The sequence below is a fragment of the Podarcis vaucheri genome, assembly GCF_965113315.1.
Source record: "Podarcis vaucheri genome assembly, chromosome: 2".
NCBI classification, from domain to species: domain Eukaryota; kingdom Metazoa; phylum Chordata; class Lepidosauria; order Squamata; family Lacertidae; genus Podarcis; species Podarcis vaucheri.
In genome coordinates, this window is record NC_138760.1 from 51,226,384 (window position 1) to 51,250,898 (window position 24,515).

General features: G+C 40.9%; 1 long non-coding RNA gene across 1 annotated transcript in view; it reads right to left on the reverse strand.

The window, feature by feature from the left end:
- Positions 1-23,863, reverse strand: part of LOC309527826 — a 96,116-nt gene extending 72,253 nt beyond the window's left edge. Inside the window, exon 1 of the long non-coding RNA XR_014217384.1 lies at positions 23,666-23,863. This is a non-coding gene — a long non-coding RNA (uncharacterized lncRNA). The remainder of the gene's footprint in view (positions 1-23,665) is intronic.
- Positions 23,864-24,515: the final 652 nt, after the last annotated feature.

Here is a 24,515-nt window from a genome sequence, read left to right on the forward strand (position 1 = left end):
TCCCTTGTTACTTTAAAAAGCGTATACCTTTTTGCATCCAGAAGCTGTAGAGCAGTGTAAGATTACTTTGGTGCCTTTCTTATAGCTTTCTATCCCTGGCTGACTATTAAATTGAAACACTGTGCACAGTTAAACCTTCAGACTTAGCGCTATAGAATTACTTTTCAAAAATACAATTCCTCAAAGATTTGTTTACTCCAACAAAAAGCTGCGGTAGCTAGTACTGCTTACCTAATGAGAAACCTAAATTCTCAATGAAAAACCCCCAAACGACTACTGGGTGGGAGGGAGAGAGGGTGGTCCAGAGAAGACAGAAGGAAATGCATTTTCCAAATATGGACAAATAATTTCTGACAATTCAGCCCAGGTAAAAGCTACTTTGGAAAATGAAAACAGTCCATCTCTCTCTGTGTTTAAAATCTTCATTTGCATAATAAGACTCAATTCTTTTCCTTTGAATTTGAGCATACAGTAGTTTATAATGCAAACATAATATGAGGGCATCCTGGAAACTTTACACACACAGAAGGAGAAGGAAGTAATCTGGCAAACATTTCCTTTTCATCTATTCAGTAGCTTCAACCGGAATGTTATACATATAATATGCACATTTGCAGCTGATCAACTTTCTTATTTCTCCTCTCGCCACCATGCCCCAGACATCTCCATTCTCTGTTTTTAGTCTCTCTTGTATTTGAAAATGGCAAACATTCATGATTTGTCACAGGGAATTTCTGCAGTGTCTATGCATTTCATACAAAATTCTTTGCTTGACTATCTCCCACCTTCACTGGAACCAATATACTTCAAAGTCCTTTTAAAACATGCTTGCCTACTTTTCCTTTTAACGCTGAGGCTTTGAATACTGCCCAAGCAAAATATGCACAAGGAGTGTGTGCATTTCTGCACCTGCCCAGTAGCTGCCCCGTTGTTGGTTATGTGAGCTGTTGTGCAGTATTTGCATGTGGTTAAGGGGCCTGCCGAGTGTAACATTGCAGCATGTGGTACAGGTAAAGTTTTCAGAGTCATTTTCTTCCTTGTGCACTTAATTTTTCATTCAGAGATTTAAAAGACATCTCAGACGGTTGGAACTCTCAAAGGCTCTTCGAGCTTCTCTGCTGGCTTAATAGTGATCATGACACTTGTAGAAGTGCGGCACTGAGAGAATTTGTGAACTCATCAGACGGAAGGAAGGGATGATCAATTATTCACCACACGCCACCAACTACAAGAACCATGACTGCTGCCTGTCTCTCTCCTTTTCATTCGCCTAGACTCACAAACTAGACTTAGCCTATTTGTGCAATTACATTATTCTCATTCAGATAATCTCCAGAATTGTTGTTTGTATCACTGCAGTAGACTTCCATTTATTAAGGCTTATTTCCCTTAGTCGCCTTGCTTCCTCCAACCTTCGGTTTAATTACATATAAAGACTATAAAATTTTCTCAGTGTGTGGGTTCACATAGTTTAGATATCTTATGTGTCAAAGGCCAGGCTAAGAGCTGTGTCTGGCACTTTCACTGTATAGCATTCATATGCTGAAGATACACCTCTTTACCTTAGCCACACACAAACACACACACACACACCATTTCAATCTGGTCTTATCTGATTTTAATATCGTATTTTTATTTTGTTGTAACCTGTCCTGGCACCTTGTGGTAAAGGTTGAGTGATTATATTAATAATAATATAATGGATAAAGACAAAATGGTTACACAAATCCTTACTTTCCCACCACCTTTAGCAAGGCACACTCCTACTGCCCATCTGCTGTTGGGTAGTTGGGGGGAGGAACTGAGAGCCCACTTCAAGGTCTCAGTTGTTCCTCTGAAAATGCACTGTAGAATGCATCATGAAGAATGCCAGGTGTGTGGAGCAGGTGAACATAGCTTCCACAAAACAGCCCACAGGTCAGAGGTTCCCCATGCATGGATTATGTTCCTCTGCACAGGTCTCCTGACTGATCTGGCCTCCCAACAGCTGCTGAATGTGTGGGAAGGAGTGCAGTAGCCAGTGAAAGGCCCTGAAATTGGGCTTTCTGAGGGCAAATGTCAGGACTGAGCTAGCCCAAGATCCACTGGATCCCAAGTTGGTCTCACTGCCAAAGCACAATGGTATCAGGCCAGCCTAGAGCTGAAGCATCAAATGGATCATGATTGAATTTGCATTATCTTGTCCATTGCTCATTCCACTTTGGCTGCCATGAGTAGCAGTGCTGTGGATATGGAATTAGCTCCACCACTGCACAAAAGCCTGGAGGCAGGAGGCAGAGTCTGGGTAGTGCCCTTAATATTTTCATGCTGTTCTATGGATATGTTAAGTTCACCAGCTAGATTCTTTCTCTTATGTGTGGTGTAAAGGTAAAGGTAAAGGTACCCCTGACCGTTAAGTCCAGTTGCGGACGACTCTGGAGTTGTGCGCTCATCTCGCTCTATAGGCCAAGAGAGCCGGCGTTTGTCTGCAGACAGCTTCCAGGTCATGTGGCCAGCATGACTAAGCTGCTTCTGGTGAACCAGAGCAGCACACAGAAACTCCATTTACCTTCCTGTTGGAGCGGTATCTATTTATCTACTTGCACTTTGATGTGCTTTTGAACTGCTAGGTTGGCAGGAGCTGGGACCGAGCAATGGGAGCTCACCCCATCGCGGGGATTCGAACCACTGACCTTCTGATCGGCAAGCCCTAGGCTCTGTGGTTTAGACCACAGCGCCACCCACATCCCTTATGTATGGTATACATGGCTGTAAATTAATTAATCAGTTAATTAATTGCCCTAACTGAAATTCTAGAATGTTGGCCTCTTTCATGACATAAATGTCATGCCAAGTTTTGACAGTGAAATGTAAAGTCTCATTTTTCAAAAGCTTGTTAGCAATTTTCTGTAATGAAGAGTAATAACAGAAACTGCTGTTGCTTCAATCATAACCTGGAGAGGCTGCTGTTGGGCATTCGTGAGAAATGCATATTAATGGGTCACATTATTCTCATTCCACAATAAATGGTGCTTTTGCACTCCTTTACTTTCTACTGCAAGGGTCAAATAGAGATTTATTAGGCAATACTAACATTATAGGGGTGTTAAAACCACTCTAATTACTTTTCTTATGAAAGCTTGTTTTAAAGGCAGTTTTAGAGGTTTACAACACTGCTCTTTGGAGATAAATGAAAAGAAGCTGTGCGGTTTAATAGCAAGGGCAGAAGTCTGATCTATATTTCCCCTTTGAAAATGCATGGTCCCACATTTTCTCAGCTCCTTTTTCAAAACTTGTTAAATGATAGTGTGGTCAATTGAAAGAACATTGCCCAGCCCAATAACATTCTGCCAAGCAGTTAATTCCTGTTAGCGCCAAAGGAGGGCTGCGGGTGCAGAAATGTACACAGTGCTTGGTGGGAAGCAACAGCATGCTGGAGGTGACAACATAGACCAACCAACACCCACCCCCCTCAAATCCCACAATCTCCAAGCAGAATTGGGCCTCAGAGCTGCCAGAGCATCAAGAAGGACAACCTATGGACTTTCTAATACTGAAGATTAGGTTTAAACTAAGTACAGATGGCCAACAGAAGATGAAAGAATTGGAAGAAGCCCTTTCCTTTAGCAAAAACAAAGAAAGATGAAGTTGTTCTAGTATAAATCCCTTTGGTCCAACCGTAGTCATTATAAACAAAAACTAAACTGTATTATAGGTTAGTTTTGTTTTTGTATTTAACCCCAATTACCCTTTACTGGGGAATTCTTTTTACATTTAATTCCCCAATCTCACTGCCTTTTAAAAAAAAAAAAAAGCTTCGGCAAGCTCCCATTCCCCCTATGTAAATTGCAGCAGGTGCACTGAATTGAAGGCATCACAATTAAATGTAATCAAATATTTTAGGCACTAATGAACAGCTCCAGGAAAACAAGTCAAAAGGGGGGGGGACTCTTAAGTGAGTGGATTTTCAAACACCCAAGGCACCACAGGGCCAATTAAGGGAGTCAGATACCAGGACACACACTGGCATTAATTATCTTTGAGTTCAGGGAAATAAAAAATAAAAGCAACAATTATCATAATAAATCTCCACACACTGCTTGTAAGTTGTGCTAATCTACAACACACCTGGGTTTCAGAGATTTAAGGCATGAAAGTGAATACTCAATCAGTTAGTAACAACCTCACACAGAGGCTCATGGGAAATGTTTCTTTTCTGTGATCTGCCAATCAGAGAGAGGACGTAAGACAATGTCCAGCAGCTTTGCTTGGCTTTACTCACTATCGCTCAGGAGCCCTGGAAATGGCGGGGAGAAGGTTGCATTAGATATACAGTTTGGAAAGTTACAAATGTTAATGACAGATTTATCCTTGGCGAGGGACATAGAAGGAGATTGAGGATGAGAGATTTGAATTTAGGTCCACCTGAAGTCTGAAAGTCTCTTTCATTTCTCGTGTTCTTCTTAAAGCTGGAAGCAATCTGACTAAAGTAAACACATATTTTCATTTGTGTTATCAGGGTGTCTGTGACAGAGTAAAATGAAGAAGGAAGCAACACGCACCAGTAAACTAGATCAGGAAAGAAACACAACTATTAAAAATAATTGACCAGTATTGTAAACTGGATATTACTGGATATTATTTTTAATAAATGTTTGGTATTCTGAGGTAAACATGTTGCTACTCCAAGGTAAACACGTTTCTACTCTGTAAAACCTGTTTTCTACCTATAATGCACAAATGTTACATTAATTTCATTCATATGGTCCAGAGGGGAGCTCACTGTCACCCCAGTCATAGGGGTGAGGGCATCTTAGATGGCAGTGTGCAACTCTTGTAGGAGTAGAATCTCTTCTTAGATAATCCTGCCCAAATGAAGTGGCTTAAGTTTCTGAGCATTGTACACAGGCATTATCTTTGAAAGCTGATTAACATAGGTGTGGAACTCAATAATTGATCTTGCATAATCCAGCATATCCAGTGAAATGTTCTATTCAACTTTTTCATCATCATCAAACCTTTATTGGCATCACATATAAACATTCAGAATAAATAGCCAGTGCGATCTCGTCGCCATTTCAACAGTACAGTCATTTGCCAAAGGGACGAAGAGGCGAGCAATCTATTTCATCTCTGTGGGTCTCCAGCAAGGGCAGGATCCTGTAGTGTACTTTGGCAACAAAAAATTAAATAGAGGAACTTACCTACTGTCTTGGTGAGCTCCTGGTCTCTCCCCTGTAATAAGAAGCGTATAACCTCTGTCTCTGGTTTCCATGTTGAAATACGTACATGGTCTAGAAATTGTTGCCGGAGATCATCATACATTTTACATTTAAGGGCCATGTGAGCTAGAGTTTCCACCAGGTGGGCATCGCATGGGCAGATCCTATCTCCTTCTGCCATACCCGCAAACTTTTTGTGTGTGAGACAGCCACCAGAGGCAGCTTCCTTGCACGACAGGCCAACACCGTCAGCCAGCTGCAGCTCCACTCCTGGGTCAAGCCTGACCCAGGGGCAGAAGTGGTGGGAAAAGGAGAGACAGTGGCTGCTTCATGTGCCTCTGGTCTGCTGGGCTCTGGCACATGAGTGCCCTCCCAGCTGTCCAGCCCAGTGGCACGCCCCGCCTCTGACACACCCTGCCCACCCTGGCTCATGCACACACCCCTGGTGTGCCCAACTCCCACCCAGGGTGATGACAGAAGATGCTTCGCCCCTGGTAGTCACAGAGCATATTCACTTCTCATTGAGCTGTTTCTCTGGGGGAGGAGGGGTTCTTTTTTTGAATTTGCTTCTCTTTCTTTTTTTCACTGAGCATGCTAATATCTCACTATTGTAGCTGTGCCTACAGAGCAATGTTCTGCCTCCATGATTAGAGGAAGCATGTTTCTGATTATCAGTTGGCAGAAGCTGCAAGAGAGGACAGTGCTCTTGGGCTTGGGTCCTGCTTGCTGGTTTCCCAGAGGAATCTGTTTGGCCACTGGATGCTGGACTAGACGGGTCATTGGCCTGATCCAGCAAGCTCTTCTGATGTTCTTATGTCTGATCTGGTAAATTTGCTAAGTGTGTATGTGTGTGTCCCTCCTCATATATATCATGGTGATCGTTTCATACTGTGCTTTGCAGTACATCTGCAAGATTGAACTCTTTTGGACAAGTACGTTAACTATAGCGCGCGCACCCCCCCCCCCACTGAATAACCTGTACTATTATAGGAGCAAATCAATGAGAATGCAAATAAATGATTGGCAGTAAATTAAATGGTTTCCCATTCCTAAACTGAAGTAGATAGTCACACTACACCATAAAAAGTGATGTCTCAGAGAGACTAGGTAGCAGCTTATTATAGAAGTGGAGTAATATCATTAAAACGTCTTCATTTATTTGGTTTCAGGGATATGCAATTTTTTAAAAAATATACTTTGCTAGTTTTATTGAACTTCCTTTAACTGCTTGTGAAATTCCATATCATTCAACTTTTGCTGAGCCAGTTTCTTTAGATGCTAGCACTGGAGAAGAGGAAACGTTTATTACTGTTTCTCTCTTGCCCTTCACCATAAGATGCCTGGTTGGGTTACAACAAGAGATTATATAAGTTTAAAACCAAATAAAACCATTCCAATGATCAAACTGTTCCAAAAGAAAGAAAACAACACAAATCCAAGAAGATAAGAGTCCTGTTCTACCATTGTCCCCAGTTTATAAATGTTACACCTGTCTTCCATATTATTTAATGTGGCTAGTTTTCTATGATCCATCAGACTCAGGACTTTTTCCAAAGTGAAGTAGTGAAGTCATCTGTATTTGTATCCTGTACCCACATCAAGGATGTGGTTCTTAATAAATGCCTTCCATTAATATGGTTGTCAAAGCAACACGATGCTTTGTAGAGCTACAAAGTGCTTGTCTCAATTTGGCAACTGGGCAACTAAATGGCAGATGGAATTTAAATTGGGTGAATGCAAAGTAATGAAACACTAGGAGAACTAATTTGAATTTTACATGCATGCTTCTGTGTTCCAAATTAGCTGACATATCTCTGGAAATAAGATCTGGGGGTAATTGTAGACAGTTCAATTAAGATGTCTGCAGACTTTTCAGTTGCAGTCAAAGGCTAATAGGATTCTATGTTGCAGCTGACACCCTCTTTTCTCCTCCCTATGTACAGAAAGAAGCTTGCATTGTCAATGCTCCTCTTTCTGTTTAATAATCATATTATGAAGGTTTGAGATCAATCAGTAGTAATTGCATACTTTAGATACTGCATCATCTCATACCTTGAAAGGTGTAACATGCCTCAAAAACAGAACTAAGCTTTGAAATATGATGGCGATAGAGATGGAGGGGGGCTATATAAAAAGCAACATAAAAGCCAGAATGGAACAAGTACTGGAGCATGGATTATGTGGAATGTTTGTGACTTACTACATAAATCCTGTCTAGTTCAATGTGTCCTATGAAATTTGGTTTGCTTGGCTAGCTTGGAAGTTGGTGTTCCAGGCTGCTTTCTCTGGACTAACCTTTATTGCCCATTTGGTTTCAGTGGAAGTTTTGTCACTTATTGCATCAATATCATCTAATATTTTGTGGGTGGTGAAAATGGTTGTTCTGTCTTCCTTAAAGGTTGGGATTCTGGGCTATTTTTGATGCTTTGGAACTAGTTGGTTTGACCTACTATTTGTGTTAAAAATGCATTCTGGTTGTAAAAGAGTTAACAAAATTTTGATAACGCATGGATTTTTTGGTTCTCATGTGTATTTAGCACACCTCACTCTTGTTTTGCAAAAAGAAGAAAAGAAAAATCTCTACAATACTCATTCTAGTCTTTTCCATTAAGCTCTGAATGTGCTCAGAGTGAGAAGGTGTTAATAAAAGGACAATATTGGAAGTTCTAAAATGTTGTTCTCAGTGTTTCTAGCACATCCCACTGTTTTTGGCATGAGTTTTGTTAGTAGTGGGCCATTCCAGCCTGCTAAATTCTGTTCTGATTTTTACACCATCCCACATTCAAATGCTACAAAACTAATTCAGTTCCTGCAGCACAAATTGTGTATTGCAGCACCGTGCTTGGTTATATGGCTTAGCAAATGAGGCAGATCTATGGAGCCTTGCTCCAGTTGCCATTATGCTAGTGAGAGATCATTTGGGGCTACAGGGTCATCAGTATGCTGATGATATCCAACTCTATATTTCATTAGCTACTTATCCATGAGCAGCTGTTTCAGTCCTTAAAAAGATAGTGCCTAGAGACCGTGGATTGTTGGATAAAAGTAAACAATGAAGTTAAATTAGAGAAATGACAGTGGTATTGCTTGTTTCCAATATACACACCAAAAATGTTTGGAAGGGTTCAAAAATACACCTCACCTTTATTTGCTATCCTGCCCTGGACCTTATTGTTAATTTTGAGAACCACAGCAAACTTGTTCTAAAAACTTAACTATTTATGAATACAACTAACTGGGAAAAACAAAAGTGACTTGAAGAGGGGGCAGAAACTAGTACAAGGTCTTTTTTCTGGTCCATCTAGATTCAGGATTGTTCTGGTCCTGATAATAAAAGATATTACTGTGGGTACCAGATACACCTTCCCAATAAGAGCACCGTTCAGTCAGAAACTTTTGAGAATGCCAATTATTTCCTTGACACCCTCCATGGTTCAGAAGAAGCAGACACTTTTAAGGACCACATCCCAATGATAGGTGGGGCCAGGGCCAAAGGAGGGTGGAGCAACAAATGTAAATTTTGCCTTTGCACACCCCTCTCTACCCTCCAGATAAGCAATAGGCATGCTCAGTGTTCGAGGATGCCTTCCAACCAGGCAAAAACACTATGTGCATGAAGCAGAGCCAATGACAGGGTGTAGCTTTGGAAGTGGGGTATGGTCTGAGCACAAGGCAGGCCTAGAAGGTTACATTGGTGACCCAGTCCTAAATTTTCCCTGTCTTAAAGAGAAAGAGTCAAACAGTCTTCAATGGATAAGATGTTACCTTGCGGGCCAGAAAGGAGTAGCTTACTAAACTATATTAGTCATTTTCACTGTGCAGGTGTCAGGAATTTTGCTTTTTGAAATATGGCAACTCTAGATTTCTCATAACAGCCCTGCATCTGAGTTGCTAAGGATGGGAAAGATTTTGTCCTTAAAATGCACTGAGAACTCTTAAACAGCCATTGTCTCAAAAGAGCTCTGCTCAGTGATCTTGTGGAGATGCTCAGTGTTGATGGTGCAGTGCTTTTTCTAACTTCTTCCACCATCACAGAGCAGAGTGAACTTAAATTTGGGTTTAGTTGGATTTACTTTCTCACTAATTACAGTCTAGCCATCATTTCATCTGCTACATCTCTTCCATCTCCAAGGAGCCAAAGAAGCCCTATCAAGTAGGGGAGGCTACTTAGGAGTGATTATGTCTCTGTGTCCTACAGAGTGACCCACATTAACCCAAACACCAATTATGTCAAGTAGAAGCTCCCAGAGGGCACTCAGGATTCCATCTGGGGCAAATCATACTGAATAAATCAGCCTCCGAGGGTGAATCATTCTAAGCAGATTAACATGAAGAATCTTACTCCATCAAGAGACACCAACTGATAATGAAACAATAAGCGGGGAAGGGTTCTTCCAAACCTCCTGTGCCTGACTTTTCAAAATAAATCCCTGACTAATATATCCCAACAAAAGATAGTGTGCTATGCACTGATCTGCCGCTTTAATCCACCCCCGCCTCCAATCCAGGCCTACAATATGAAAAGGTGGGAGGCACTCAGCGAAATTGGCGGAGATCAAACCTGATGCCCCAAAGGATGCCCCACTCTGTGAGGCTTGTAAGAGATTTCTGAAGTTGACAGCCATGAGAAATCACTAAGCCAAGAGTTTAGGGAGATTTAAAAAAGAGCTGCATACATTTATAACCACAGCCTATATAGCTATTCATCCACCAAGCTACAAAAAAGGTAGATTAGAAACCTATTGTGTGAGAGAAAGAGAATAATGTCTCAGAGCCTGAATGCATCTTTAACTTGGTTTGAAGTGGCTGTGAACTTGGACCCCGCCTGACTCTGAGAGAGCTTTTCACTTTAGGCTAAAAGGCAACACATAACAAATGAAGCCATGAAGCCTCCCCTCTGCTTCCTTGTGTCAAAAAGCATGTTGCCCTTTCTTTTCATCATCCACTGGTTATCATATATTTGGACTGTCACAGAGTCTTTAGGAAATGTCATCTTCCTGGATTTTGCTATCTTAATTTTTGTTTGTTGCCTTGAATTTCAGTAAGAAACTTCTACAAAGAAAAGGATCTGCTAATTTTGGTTTCTCAATTTTACATTCTCAAGTTCTTGTCACCCAATTTCTGCATATGTTTGCTTTTTTTGAAAGAAAAAGAAGCAGCTGAAAAGGTCCCCAAGAAAATTTGTGCACATTTCCCCAAATATATAATTTTTGGTCACAATTTTGCCTAGTATGTTGCGTAGTATAAGCACTCCCCCCCCCCAGCAGAATGCACTTTGGTGATTTAATGACACAAGCATGCATTTTGCATCTATTTTTTTTACTAACAGACACATATTCATATGCAGTCTTTAGTTTGCTCACAAGTGCTGGAAAAGTGTGAATTTTGAAAGAAAACTGCATTTCAGTTTATATATTGGTTTGGACAGTGTGACACTCATACACTGAAATTAAATAAAATTAATGAAATCATATTTTCCTTGTGGGGACGTTTTCATTGGCACTTTTGCATCGGACATCTTATGTTATCATCTTTGTCCATCTGTTGTTATTATCCTTATTATTGACTTTGGATATTTGTCATCCATGTTCCCTCCATTAATGTCCTCTGCCTTCTGCCAAAGGTAATATGTTGAATATTATTGCCAAACATTTGCTTTTAATATACTGCCAGCATGAGATCTTACATACGAAAGGTGCCTGCAAAAACTGAGGCCATAGGAGAAAAATCCTTTCCAAATGGACCTATAGCACTTATTTTGTCACATGAAGTGATTTTGTATATAATATTGGAGCATATTCTCCATGGGCGCTATGGCTTATGTGGAATGCTCACTGTTTTTCTTTTCAATCAGGTTTAATAACTTGTTTACAGCACAATCCTGAACTCAGTTCTAAGTTCAATTGATTTTAAAATGGGTATGGGATGAAGCCTCAGCTGACTGGATTTTGGGCATGGTAAAAGTTAGAAGCTTAATCTGTATGATAGTTAATGTAACTCCTATTGGTATTGGTGTTAGAGCACATTGCATCAAGGTAGGGGTGGGCAGGCCTCTTCTTAAGCCTTTAGAAACCATGATAGCTATTGTGTTTAATGCATTCAATTCAATAATGGCAGTCAGAATAACATTTTTGATGGTCTCATCCTGTTGGCTTAATTTCCAGTGAATCAGATTTAGTATTTCCTTCTTCTCCCATACTGGGAAGTTTCATTGGCTCAAGGAAGTTGTTTACTCCTGAAATGATGGACTTCATGCATGCCAATAAAACAATTCGCAGTGTGCTACAGACTGCTTTCTCAAATGAGGCCCATATTCTATTTTGCTAGGGGGGCAACAGTCTGTATGGATAGTAAGGCTTCCATCAGAGGAACAGGAAGGAAAGCAATTCTCAGTGATTCCCTTACCATCTCTGTACCTTTCTAATATCTATGGGTCTTTTGCAGTGTTGCTTAAAACTGCTATTCTATTATATTGTTGAAACCCTACTATTGATGCAGTTGCATTGCAAAACAGCACCACATTCCTTCTTACTAATTTAACATTCCTCGTTGCTTAATAATAAATGGTGACTATGTGCTCTTTTCTGACCCTCTTATGTCATTTCTGACACATGAAATATGTAGGGGCAAGTACATTAAATAATGACAAGTAAGATAACCAAATGACAGAAATTAAGTGTGTAATGTGCTTGACAGGAACAATTAACTTCATAAATATCCAAAATGTACATTGTAGTAGCAAGGCACTGTTAAAAAGAAAAAGAAAGAAAGAAAAGATGGGGACACTGGAGACAATTTGTGGTCACTGATATAGAGCTAACAGAACTGGGGGATAAATCTGAGGTGCTCCAAAAACAATTGCTATTGATGTGCACTTAAGGTGAAAAGTACACATTAAAAAACATACATTACTTGTGAAAACCAAAGCAATTTGTTATGAATTCATTTATGGCACTGACTAGGTCGTGGAGGAAATAGATTAGAAAGATAGAATAGAAAGAGTGACGTTGACTTGATGTGCATATCCTCATTCAATGACAACTGAGTCTGATTTTTTTTCACTGAAATATTTAATTATGTTTACAAATTACATTGGAATAATCATAATGTACAGGACCTGCAATAGAACCCACTTCTGGAATTGCTTGCCAAGTTTTCCCAATGCCTCTTATTTAAGATACCCAAGATTCTTTGCCTTATTTGCTTAACATGAGCCCTACTGTAATCTGTAGCATGCTATACCTGTCTGTATAAACCGTTGTCAGGATTTGTCTGTACTGATGATTGCAATAAGACTTTGAGCTCGCTTCCATGTAACTGAAGTCTCTTCTGTAAAAATCATTTACAAGTATTTTTGTTTCTTCCAATTCCTTGTGCTTTTGCCTAGTTGAATAATGTTGAGGTATACATTTGAGCACTTTCTTGGATATAAGTTATTTTCTCAAGTACTTGCATAGCAATAAGGCTCATACCAAAGAATAGCTAATGTGCCTAAAGACATATGAGCTGAGACATTGTAAGAAACACAATAGACAGGAAACCTACAGGACCGAATTGGAAGCTTTCACTATATATAATACAATGCTGAATACTCCATTTTCAATATGAAATATGAAAGAAGCAAGTAAAATACATTACATTAACCTATATAAATATTTGCTCGTAGTTTCTTGAAATATTCATCTTTTTAGTCACTCCAAATCTGTATTTTATACATCCTTTTACAAATCTGTTATGTTGGTTTCTTAACATCGAACACCTCATTCATGCATTTTCCTTGAAAGTCTGAATCATGATTTTCATACCACAAAGACGAGACATTGTTAACAACCATCTCATCCTTTACTTCTTTTGTATATTCTCAATGCCTCTCCAAAGAAGAAAAGCTGAATAGAATATTTCCCTCCTATTCCTTAAGAACACCATATTATACATGGCCTCCTTATAAAGTTTTTAAGGACTCTTTTCCTAGGTGCATGCACGAGGGTAAGCAATCGGAATTAACTACATTTCCATATGTTGCTGAATGGGATTGGAAATTCTTGTCTCAAATAAAAATCCTGTGATTTGAATGAGAAGAAAGCATCTGACACACACCAATTTTTAGCTGATAGTGTGGCTAGTACACATTGCTCTTTAGCAAAAGGTCTTCAGTCAGCTGAAATGCAACCTTTAGTTTTTAATGAGAAATGCAAAGAAGTCTGGCCATTTAAGCTGCTAGCATGAAGTAGGAACCCATCCAAGAAAAGGAAAGAAGTATCCAGCCTCTGCTTGATTGTAAATAAAAGGCAGATAAAACCAAACATTTTAAAACAAGTACCGGTATATATGACTGAATTATCTGTCTGGATAGGTTTGCTGAAATCAACATTTTTCTAAGTGCCAAAACTGTATAATGGTGCCTGCCTAATATCAAGAAGCAGGGAGTTTGAAAACATACGTACTGATGCACAAGAAAATATCAATTTCATATGTAAATTCAGTGAAAATGTCTACTCAGTGTGTGATATAAAGAAAGCAAATTCCATGCCTTCCATGGGTTATGGAGGTGATAGGAAATGGGCAGCACCATATTTTCTTGGCAGTTTTGGCATAATGTTGTTCCACCTGAGAAAGGATGTCCTTAAAGTACAGAAAATAACATCTAAAATGACCAAGGGGTTGTCTATATCAAAAGCTAAAGAGCTTAGGCTGTGCTGCTTAGAAAAAAGAATGACGCCAGTTAAGGCAGGGTTGGGGAACTGATCCAGCAGGTTCTTTAGCTCCCCCCGCCACTGACTTTGTAGGCCAAGTTTGACAGGTGTGTAGAGTCACCCATTTTCCAATCACCTGACATCACAATGATGTCAGATGACCCATTTTTGCATAGTACTATGCATGGAAGCCCTAACAGCTATCAGGACATGCAGAAAACCATGCACACGTTATACAAACTCTGATGATCAGCTGATTTTATGCAAGAATTATGAACGGTGTGGATATAAGGGAAAGATGTGTTTCTTTTCTCATTCTTAATACTAGAACTCACTGCCAACTAATGAAAGTGACCTCAGTTGATTTAGGTGATAAATATACTTCTTTAAACTATGCATGATAAACTGATGGAACTGAGGGCCTCAAAATGTTCAGGTTTAGAGAAAGTATGCTTCTAAATATCAGGCACCAGAAAGCAAACAGCATGGCCCTCTTTTCCCATTATGTCATGGAGGCATCAAACTGGCCAAATTTCCACTAGGTGGACCTTTGATCCATTGAGGCTTTCTTAAGTTCCTTCATTCTTTATCCATTCATTTGCCCTGTTGCAGTTCTCAATTGCATAATGGGGTCCAGCCAATCCGTGCTCTAACCAGCTACCTTCTACTTGAAACTGTACAACCCCGGAGAGGAATAGTTACATTTCCTACAGTGAAAGTGCCTTGAAAGCATTTTTGAGGCTCTACAACTATGGCATGTCTTCCTGACCCTTTGTGCCTTACGTTCCAGTGATTAAAAGTAAAATATAGTTGGTCCTAAATAGTGAACATATTAGACGATGGAACATAACAGATAAAATCAAGTATCCCTAAGGCGATTGTCTTGTGCAGTTATATACAGAAATTTATTTATTTATTTATTTAAATGTTTATAAACCACCCCTTCATAAAATATCAGGGCATCAGTGGACAGCAATATAAAAATCATAAACAATCCCAGTAAAGACAACACTTAGAGGTAAAAAAGCTTAGTATCATGCTGTTGCTTCTGTGTAAGGTGCAGCATGGAAAATAAGGAACGAAATTAAATTTCAGGCACAGTTAGAACTTACTTTAGAGGAATCAGGAACCAGAAACATTCTGATGCAACATTAGAATTTAATGAAATCAGAGTCCCATTTTTATTCTTATTTTTCATCTAGTGTGATTAGAGAATAGGAAACACATATGGAAAAACCATGCCTTTTTATCCTTCTTTAGTATGGGCAATAACGGGGTGTAATTTCCAATCTCCAGAGGTGTGACATTTCTGAACTGCAGTCAACTGGCATTCAAAATATGTGAAATAATAGTAATAATAAACACCCATACTTGCCAATCTGATCTTCCAAGAAAATGTCCCATTTATCAGGATAGAAACAGCCATTTTTAGAATTAATGGCTTTTGGGAAGTAATTTTTGGTCTAAATGGTTGAATGACCACAAGTTGCAGTCAATAGATTCAAATGCCTTTCCCCACTTGGTTATAGACTGTGGAATGCAAAGTTTCCAGTTCAATAGAGTAACTTTCCACCTCTAGGTGTTGTGACAAACAGCTCTTCAGGAATGAGTTACAAATTAAGCGACACAAAAATCAAGAAAGCATTCGAGGAAACTACTTTTTAAAACATTCAGATTCAGATAATGTACATGGTTTGTATACATTTCATTGCCATGCTGTTCCTTAGATACAGAAATGCAGCTGTACTTTCTGAACCCTCTTTTCCAAGATGGTCAGGAAGAAAGCGTCTCCTGCCCTGCCCTGATTTCTCCTTTCACAGCAACAGGTGTACATTTTGAACATGTATCTCAGCATCATCGTAATGCCTTGCCACCGCGAGGCCTTGCTGCTGCCAGAAATGGTGTGAGGCCTAAAGCAGCTCTCCAGGACGGTCACCCCAGCCCGTGCCATGTCGGGAGATGAGGCGTGGGCTGGAGCAGCTTTGGGGAAAATTGGGGCATCCTGGATTGAGTTCAGAAGGCGGGCCAGCTTCTGTAAATTTGGAGTGTCCTGATTAAATCAGGACATTTGAAGGGTCTGCTGTATGCAACACAAAAAGTACAGTGGCACCTTGGGTTACGAACTTAATTTGTTCCGGAGGTCCATTCTTAACCCGAAACCATTCTTAATCTGAGGCACGCTTTTGCAAATGGGGCCTCCTGCTGCCGCTGTGCCGCCGGCGCACGATTTCTGTTATCATCCTGGGGCAAAGTTCTCAACCCGAGGTACTACTTCTAGGTTAACACAGTTTGTAACCTGGAGTGTTTGTAACCCGAGGTACCACTGTACAGTGGTACCTCGGGTTACAGATGCTTCAGGTTACAGATGCTTCAGGTTACAGACTCTGCTAACCCAGAAATAGTACCTCGGGTTAAGAACTTTGCTTCAGGATGAGAACAGAAATCGTGTGGTGGCAGTGTGGCGGCAGCGGGAGGCCCCATTAGCTAAAGGGATACCTCAGGTTAAGAACAGTTTCAGGTTAAGAACGGACCTCCAGAATGAATTAAGTTCTTAACCCAAGGTGCCACTGTACTTACAACTGAAAGGGTCGGCACTAACATGAGGCAGAGTGAGGCAGACAACACTGGCAGCAAATGCTGAAGGACAGGAATTAGACAGAGCTGTGCATACCACATTGTCTACCCTGTTTCTCCTAAGCAAGCTTGCTGCCCTGAGATGCAATAGAGCGCTCTGCGGCACTGCTACTGCAGAAGATTCAACTGCTGGTCTGGTCAGCTTTTGTACATGGAATGCAGGGAGGTGTCATCTTGTTCTGCTCCTCAGGTAGAAAAATGTCTTGGGACAGCCCGTTGTGTGTTATGTTTCTGGTTCCCTTATGCTCATAAAACCTGCAGCACAAAAGCACACCAGGAGCATCTGTAATATTTAATATGTTGATTTCATACCTAGACTCATGAAGAAAGTAAAATGAGAGACTGTCACATACCATCTGTGCTACTTAATACGGGGTAAAAGCTCTTTATGTGCAGTTGTAAAACTATTATTGCTGTTCTAATGTTAACAGCATTAATGTTTGATTGCTGGTATTCATAATTGTGGCATTGCTGTGGATTTACAACATGAAATAATCACTCTTTTCCATATCCGCGCCACAATGAAATATAATTCTTTGCTCCAGCTTTCCTGAGATCCAGACAAAGCAAACAACATGAAGAGCAAAGTTTTATGCTGAAGCAAACAAAGTTCTCAGAGCCGAAGTGTGAAGCAGCAGCTTGAGGATGGACATTTTCATTTAATGATGAACTCCCCTTTTCATCTTTTTGACATATGCTTTCTTCTCATAAAATCCTACCTCCTCTTGTCTGGTGACTTCACAAAAGAACTTTGCTGTTAACGGGAGCCCTATTTTGGAATGGAAGTCACCTCGTTGCTATGAGAAACCTTGGCGATAAAGCCAGAAGCTGACATTTGAGGGATGCTCTAATAATGAAATGAATTAAGATAGTTTGCCCATAGGGCATTTCATTGCATGCATGTGCAAATTACAGGCCTTATATTGGGTGAAGGTGGCTCTTTCGTTCTGCTGAGGTTGCTCAGTTTCCACATTTCAGATTTCCCCTTTTCATCAGCAAAGCAAGTGAGGGCTACTTGCGTCATTTGAATTACTGGGTCTCTTGTCTTCCTTTCAATTTTCCATTCTAGCGTGGTGGGAGGCTTAAACCCAATGCTAACAGATAGAGTATGTGTTTCAGTTGACAGTGCTGATTTGTAGCATTAGCATGTTTTTGCTCTGCAACCGATTTACATTTTTAACCAAAATTTGCAAGAACTAATTGGGATTTGACAAATGAGTGTTTGGATAATAAGGTTTACCTGCACGTTGAGGGCTTTACCCTAGTAATTTGCCATAATTTCAGAAAACCAAATGTCCTCCCTTCATCCCACTATGACTGAGGCCCATTATCTATGGCCTAGTTATAATGGAAAGGGCTGACTGGAAGGCTATGGAAAGAGTTTAAAACAGAGCAGATGTTGAAGATAACAGCAGGTCTTCACTTCTAGGGATTAGGGATGTGTCATCTGGTGTTGGATTAGATGGTTGGATGGGGGAGATTCCTCTGCCCTGTCCATTGTTGTTGTTTAGTCGTTTAGTCGTGTCCGACTCTTCGTGACCCCATGGACCAGAGCACACCAGGCACTTCTGTCTTCCACTGCCTCCCGCAGTTTAGTCAAATTCATGCTGGTAGCTTCAAGAACACTATCCAACCATCTCATCCTCTGTCATCCCCTTCTCCATCTTTCCCAACATCAGGGTCTTTTCCAGGGAGTCTTCTCTTCTCATGAGGTGGCCAAAATATTGGAGCCTCAGCTTTACGATCTGTCCTTCCAGTGAGCACTCAGGGCTGATTTCCTTAAGAATGGAGAGGTTTGATTTTCTTGCAGTCCATGGGACTCTCAAGAGTCTCCTCCAGCACCATAATTCAATTACGCATTGAATTACGCATAATTCAATTACGCCCTGTCCATTACGCATAGTCAAAGGGCTATGTCAATGCTGGTCCTGCTCAGAACAAACCCAATGAAATAAATGAGCAGAACTAAAATAAGTTCATTCATTTCAATGGGTCTACCCTGATTAGGACTTAGCTGGATACAACCACTAGAATTTTGTGCTCATTGGATGGCAGCCAACTAAGTTTTACTCAGAGTAGACAAACTGAAATGAATGAACATGACTAAGGGCTTATCCAGGTATCCATATGCTCCATCGCTTTCCCTGGGGAAACCCAATCTTTAGTGCTGAGTCGGAACAAAAATAAATTGAGTTTCCCGTGGATTGTCATTCATTCTGATTTAGTGCTAAAGAGTGGGGGGTTTTCGGGGGGGGGGAGGCAAAGGCAAAACTGCTCAGACCCATCCCTAGAAAGCATCCAGCTGGATACAAGCCACAGAAAAAAACATGAGGATAGGGAACCTGGAAATGGAACCTCGGATTGTGGTGGTTTAGGCCTTACCATTGTGCAGTCATGGTGACCTCTGAAAGCGTGAACTCCACTAAAATACCTTTAAAAATACAAAGACAAAAAATGACCAGACTCCAGTGCTGGAATTCTCGGTATTTCTCATTGAAATAAATGAGAAGTCAAGTCGAGAAAAAGGGCAGATATGAGTAGAAAGGTCTGGCAAATATCAGACAAAAGGAAAATCCACAAAGTGAGTTCTATAAACATGCTGGTGTCCTTACCCCCCCCCCCACACGTTATTTTTCACATATCCACTGCAAAATTCAAATAGTATGATTATATCACAGTAACTATAGGCTTGTTGATCTCATAATTGGCTTGGCCTGGGAGCTCACTTCAACACCTGTAGGTTGATGCCACTAGCCGTTTTTATCAATTTTTTAATAAATCCCACAGATTGAGTGAGATAAATAATAAATGACACAGTGCTTCCTAAGTAAATATTTAATTTAATATAGACTCGGGGAAACTAACACTTTACATGCACATATTACTCTACTTCTAGTGTATATAAAAGGGAGCTAGATTTTGTTTAGAGGATGCTGGAGAAACAAAAGGAATGCGGTGCATATTTGTGTGTAAAGACTGCGAGATTTACATTTCACAAAGGGCTTAAACTTAATGGTTTTTCACAGCTGAAAATACACATTCCAGCTTAAGTACTTTGAAGAGTGTCTTATAATTTTCTAAAAACTAGAGAACATAAACCAAAGCATTAAGGTGATCCAAGATTCTGAAAATATGTAGCAAACAAGTCTGTTGCCTGATGGCTCTTTTTACCTTAAAATACCCTTCAAGAAGGTGCAATTGATAGTGGTGAAGTCAGGGAGAAATACTTACAATAACTTTTTACCTACTCACCATTTCCCCCACTTGTTCCACAGCAGTCAAGGGGGTTTGGTTTCCCTTGAAATTTATAAAAACACAAGAAATGCCTGCCAGATTAGGCCAGTGGCCCACTTAGTCCAGCATCCTGTTCTCACAGTGGCCAACCAAATGCCTGCGGGAAACCAGCAAGCAGGACCCAGGCACAACTGCAGTGGTACCTCGGGTTAAGTACTTAAATCATTCCAGAGGTTTGTTCTTAACCTGAAACTGTACTTAACCTGAATTACCACTTTAGCTAATGGGGCCTCCTGCTGCTGCTGCGCCGCCAGAGTCCAATTTCTGTTCTTATCCTGAAGCAAAGTTCTTAACCTGAAGCACTATTTCTGGATTAGCGGAGCGTGTAACCTGAAGCGTATGTAACCTGAAGCGTATGTAACTCAAGGTACCACTGTATAGTCTCCTGTCCTGTGGCTTTTAGCAACTGGAATTAGGAAACATTGCTGCATTACTACTGCCTTTTGTAGTATCATTCTAAGAGTAGTATTACAAATTCCAAAGAGTTTAGCCCTACATGCCATTGGGAAAAAACAATTTGGAACAAAGCAACTGCAGGTCAGGGGAAAAAGAAGAAGAACCCCTTCCTAACCACTTCCGTGCTATCAATTGTAATATGCCAAAATGGCTTTTAAAACAACAAAAAGGGTCCTCCAGCCATAAAAAAGGCAAAGGACCCCTGACCTTAGGTCCAGTGGTGAACAAACCTGGGGTTGCGGGGCTCATCTCGCTTTACTGGCCGAGGGAGCCGACATTTGTCCGCAGACAGTTTTTCCGGGTCATGTGGCCAGCATGACTAAGCCGCTTCTGGTGAAACCAGAGCAGTGCACGGAAACACTGTTTACCTCCCCGCCGGAGTGGTACCTATTTATCTACTTGCACTTTGATGTGCTTTGAAACTGCTAGGTTGGCAGGAGCTGGGACCAAGCAACGGGAGCTCACCCCGTCGTGGGGATTCGAACCACTGACCTTTTGATCAGCAAGCCCTAGGCTCAGTGTTTTAGACCACAGTGCCACTCGCATCCCGGGTTACTTGTATTTGCATGTAATATGTAGTTTAGCTCTTATAAATCAGGATTGTAACACTGATCTTATAATGAAGTAGATGTGTATGGATTTAGTAGAACTTGAAATTCAGACTCCAGTCTATATCAGATTTATAATGGAGGAAACCTACTTAGAATTGCAGTGTTACAGTGACTTGGCTAAAATGTGCCTGGATAAATCTTTGCCATCACTTTATACTTACCCACATGAGCAAGCTTCAATGTGGTTCTCAGCAGATATCCTTAGCTGCTTTCACATATTGTTAAGGAGATGCAGGGCCTGCACCTTCCTCCCCATTCCACCACCGACCCAGTTTCCTCTGGCTTGCTACAGGACAGGAGTAGCCAATGTGGTGCCCTCCAGATGTTGCCCTCAGGAAGAATGGCAAATGGTCAGGGAAGATGGGAATTGTCATTCAACAAGATGTGGATGGAGACATCTTGGCTAACCCTGCTAAAGGATGTAGGTGAAGGGATGGGGAAAGGGGCTAGTTAACACACAGCAGTGACATTTTCTCCATGAAACTTTTAATCTTGTGTGGGTGGGTAGACATCCAATGAAGCTGATGGTTCAAGTCAGATGAAAAAAGTGCTTCTTCATGCAGTACATAGTCAAACTATGGAACTGGTTTCCGTGGGAAGTAGCGATGGCCACTAACGTAGATGGCTTTAAAAGAGGACTGGACAAATTCGTGGAGGAAATGGCTATCAATGACTTCCAGCTACAACAGCTGTGTTCTATCTCCACTGTTAGAGGCCGTATGTTGAGAGTCGCAGGTGGGCAGAGTGGTATGGTACTCATGTCTGACTTGTGGGCTTCCCATAGGCATCTGTTGGCCAATGTGAAACCAGGATGCTGGACTAGGTAGGCTATTGCCCTGAACCAGCAGGCTTGTTCTATGTTCTGATGGGTGTATTTTCCTTCTCTCTCTAAAAACAACAATACATTGACAAGTGGAATGAAAGGCCTATGTACAATGGGAGGAGGAGACATTGTTTTGTAGGCAGAAGAAATGCATGCCCTTTCACACATTCTTCAAACCAGGCTATTTTGGGACAACAGAGAAAGAAAATATGGAGGATTGTATTGGAGGTATGCTAGTGGAGACACAGCCTCAGGCAAAATTTTTAACCAAAGATCCATATTTGCAATCAGTGCTTCATATTTCTGGGGGTGGTTTCGAAATGCTCAGGGCTAGCATTCCAAATCATTCAACCATATTAAATCTTTGAAGCAAGTATCTGCAGGACTGGGCCTCAAAGGTACAGGCTTCCTGTGTAAATCAGTAATAGTGATTCCCTCTCCCCACCCCCCAATTTCTATGAACAATAACAAGCTGAAAAATACGGTTCCTGGTCAATTATTCATTACTATGATAACATGACCATGGGTTTTATTCTAGTGCTATAAAAATTTAAACAACGGTTCTAAGTATAACTGGCATTTTAGGGGGGGAGGTCACAAACTATTAGTTTGCTTCTGAATCTGAGCTCCTTGGAGACATTTAGCAACAATTCAGTGGTCGCCCACAAAGTTTGAATGTGTATATATATTAAAGTCTACAGCCAAGTTCCTTTAACACATAAGGACACCAGTTGTCTCCCTGTCTGGCATTTTTACTATATAAACTGCTGGGACTATAATTATTTATACTCTGTTAGGTTTATTACCTCTCCCTTTACTGCCATTATGTCATCTTTCTCAAAAGACTGAATATTTATTATAAACTCTCTCTCTCTCTCTCTCTCTCTGTGTGTGTGTGTGTGTGTTTGTGTGTGTGTGTCTGTGTCTGTGTGTTTGTGTTTGTGTCTGTGTCTATTTCAGGGAGGAAAAGAGAGTATGCTTATGTTTTTTAATCCATATATGAGCTATTAAGTGTGTGTTGTTGTGTGGGTGTTATAATTTAACTGGATTTTATTAAGCATGTTGTTCATTGGGATTGTATTGTATTTTTTAATTTGTAAGCTGCTTTGAGTAGGCCTTTCCCCTAAAAAGCAGCCTAAAGTTATTTAAAATAAAAATCCTACGATAAACCATACCAGCACTATAAGCTGTGGTCTTGATATCTAAAAGATTGATTATATTTGCTGCAAAGAACTGGCTTTTCTAAAATATACAGTGGTGCCTCGCAAGACGAAAAGAATCCGTTCTGTGATTCTCTTCGTCTAGCGGTTTTTTCGTCTTGTGAAGCAAGCCCATTGACGGATTAGCGGATTAGCACTATTAGCGGCTTTTAGCAGCTTATCTGCTGATCGGATCAGCTGATAAGCGGCTTAACGTCTTAGAAAAAGGGGGGGAGGAAAAAAACCAGCAGGAACTCGCAAGACATTGTCGTCTTGCGAAGCAAGCCCATAGGAAATTCGTTTTGTGAAGCACCTCCAAAACGGAAAACTCTTTCGTCTAGCGAGTTTTCCGTCTTGCGAGGCATTCGTCTTGCGGGGCACCACTGTAAGTAGAGCTTGATCCTAATGTCATTGAGTGTTAGCTTTTTAATGTCAAATAAAGGAGGCTTAGCTGTGGTCAGTGCTGTAGCCTTACTGAGTTTGTTTGTAAAGTCTGAAGTTTTCAAGTCCTACCTTAATAATTATTTCATATATTTCAAGAAGTGGAGATTTTTGGGATTGTTGATTGTATGCACTGCAGGAAGCTCAGTCAAGGGGTTAAGCTCACCACAGAAAACAGCTGTTAGCAGAGTTATCTTTACTAGGCCAACACCAACATACAACATACACACACATTATTTACAGATGTTACAAGTAGTCTTCTCTGAGCTCAGAAAGGGTTCTTTGCTTCAAAGACTTTGCTATACAGTGGTACCTCAGGTTACATACGCTTCAGGTTACAGACTCTGCTAATCCAGAAATAGTGCTTCAGGTTAAGAACTTTGCTTCAGGATGAGAACAGAAATTGTGCTCCAGCGGCGCAGCAGCAGCAGGAGGCCCCATTAGCTAAAGTGGTGCTTCAGGTTAAGAACAGTTTCAGGTTAAGAACAGACCTCCAGAACGAATTAAGTACTTAACCAGAGGTACCACTGTATTAAAGTCTACAGCCAAGTCCTTAGTTCAGTCGCTTTCAAAGTTCTCTCTCGCTCTCTCTTATACATGCATACCCCCACACAACCCATCCATCACTCTCACAGATACACTCACAGTCCTTGTTCCCTGATCTTCTCACACCTCCATGCATCCTACCCCATCCCAGCCCCACCCACTCCTGATCACTGCCTTACTCTGCAATGGGTTTCCACTTCCCATCACAGCCAACTACAGAACCCCAGCTTTCAGAGACTCCTCTTCCTGTAGGCCAGAAAGGGTTGGGAAATTTTGAAGGAAAGGATCATGGCACAACCCCCCACCTCCAAAGCTTCCCTTTCACAGACAGCACCACACTGAACGCTGTAATATAGTATTGCTAGGAGCGCCCAAGGTGTTGCATCACCTACCAGCCAGCATGACCCCTGACTCCAAAGTCTCCTATTTCCAGGTAGCAAGAGTGAGCAGAAACTAGGATGGCTCACCCTCTGAAGGTGGGCTGTACTTCCTCACAGAAACAGAGCAGGGCTGCTTGACTTGAAAATTTTTAACACCCTAGTGGTCAGATGTTCCTACTCCAAGCTGGGAGTACCATTAAGACATCCAGTTTCAGTTTTGGTACAAAGTAATTGTAT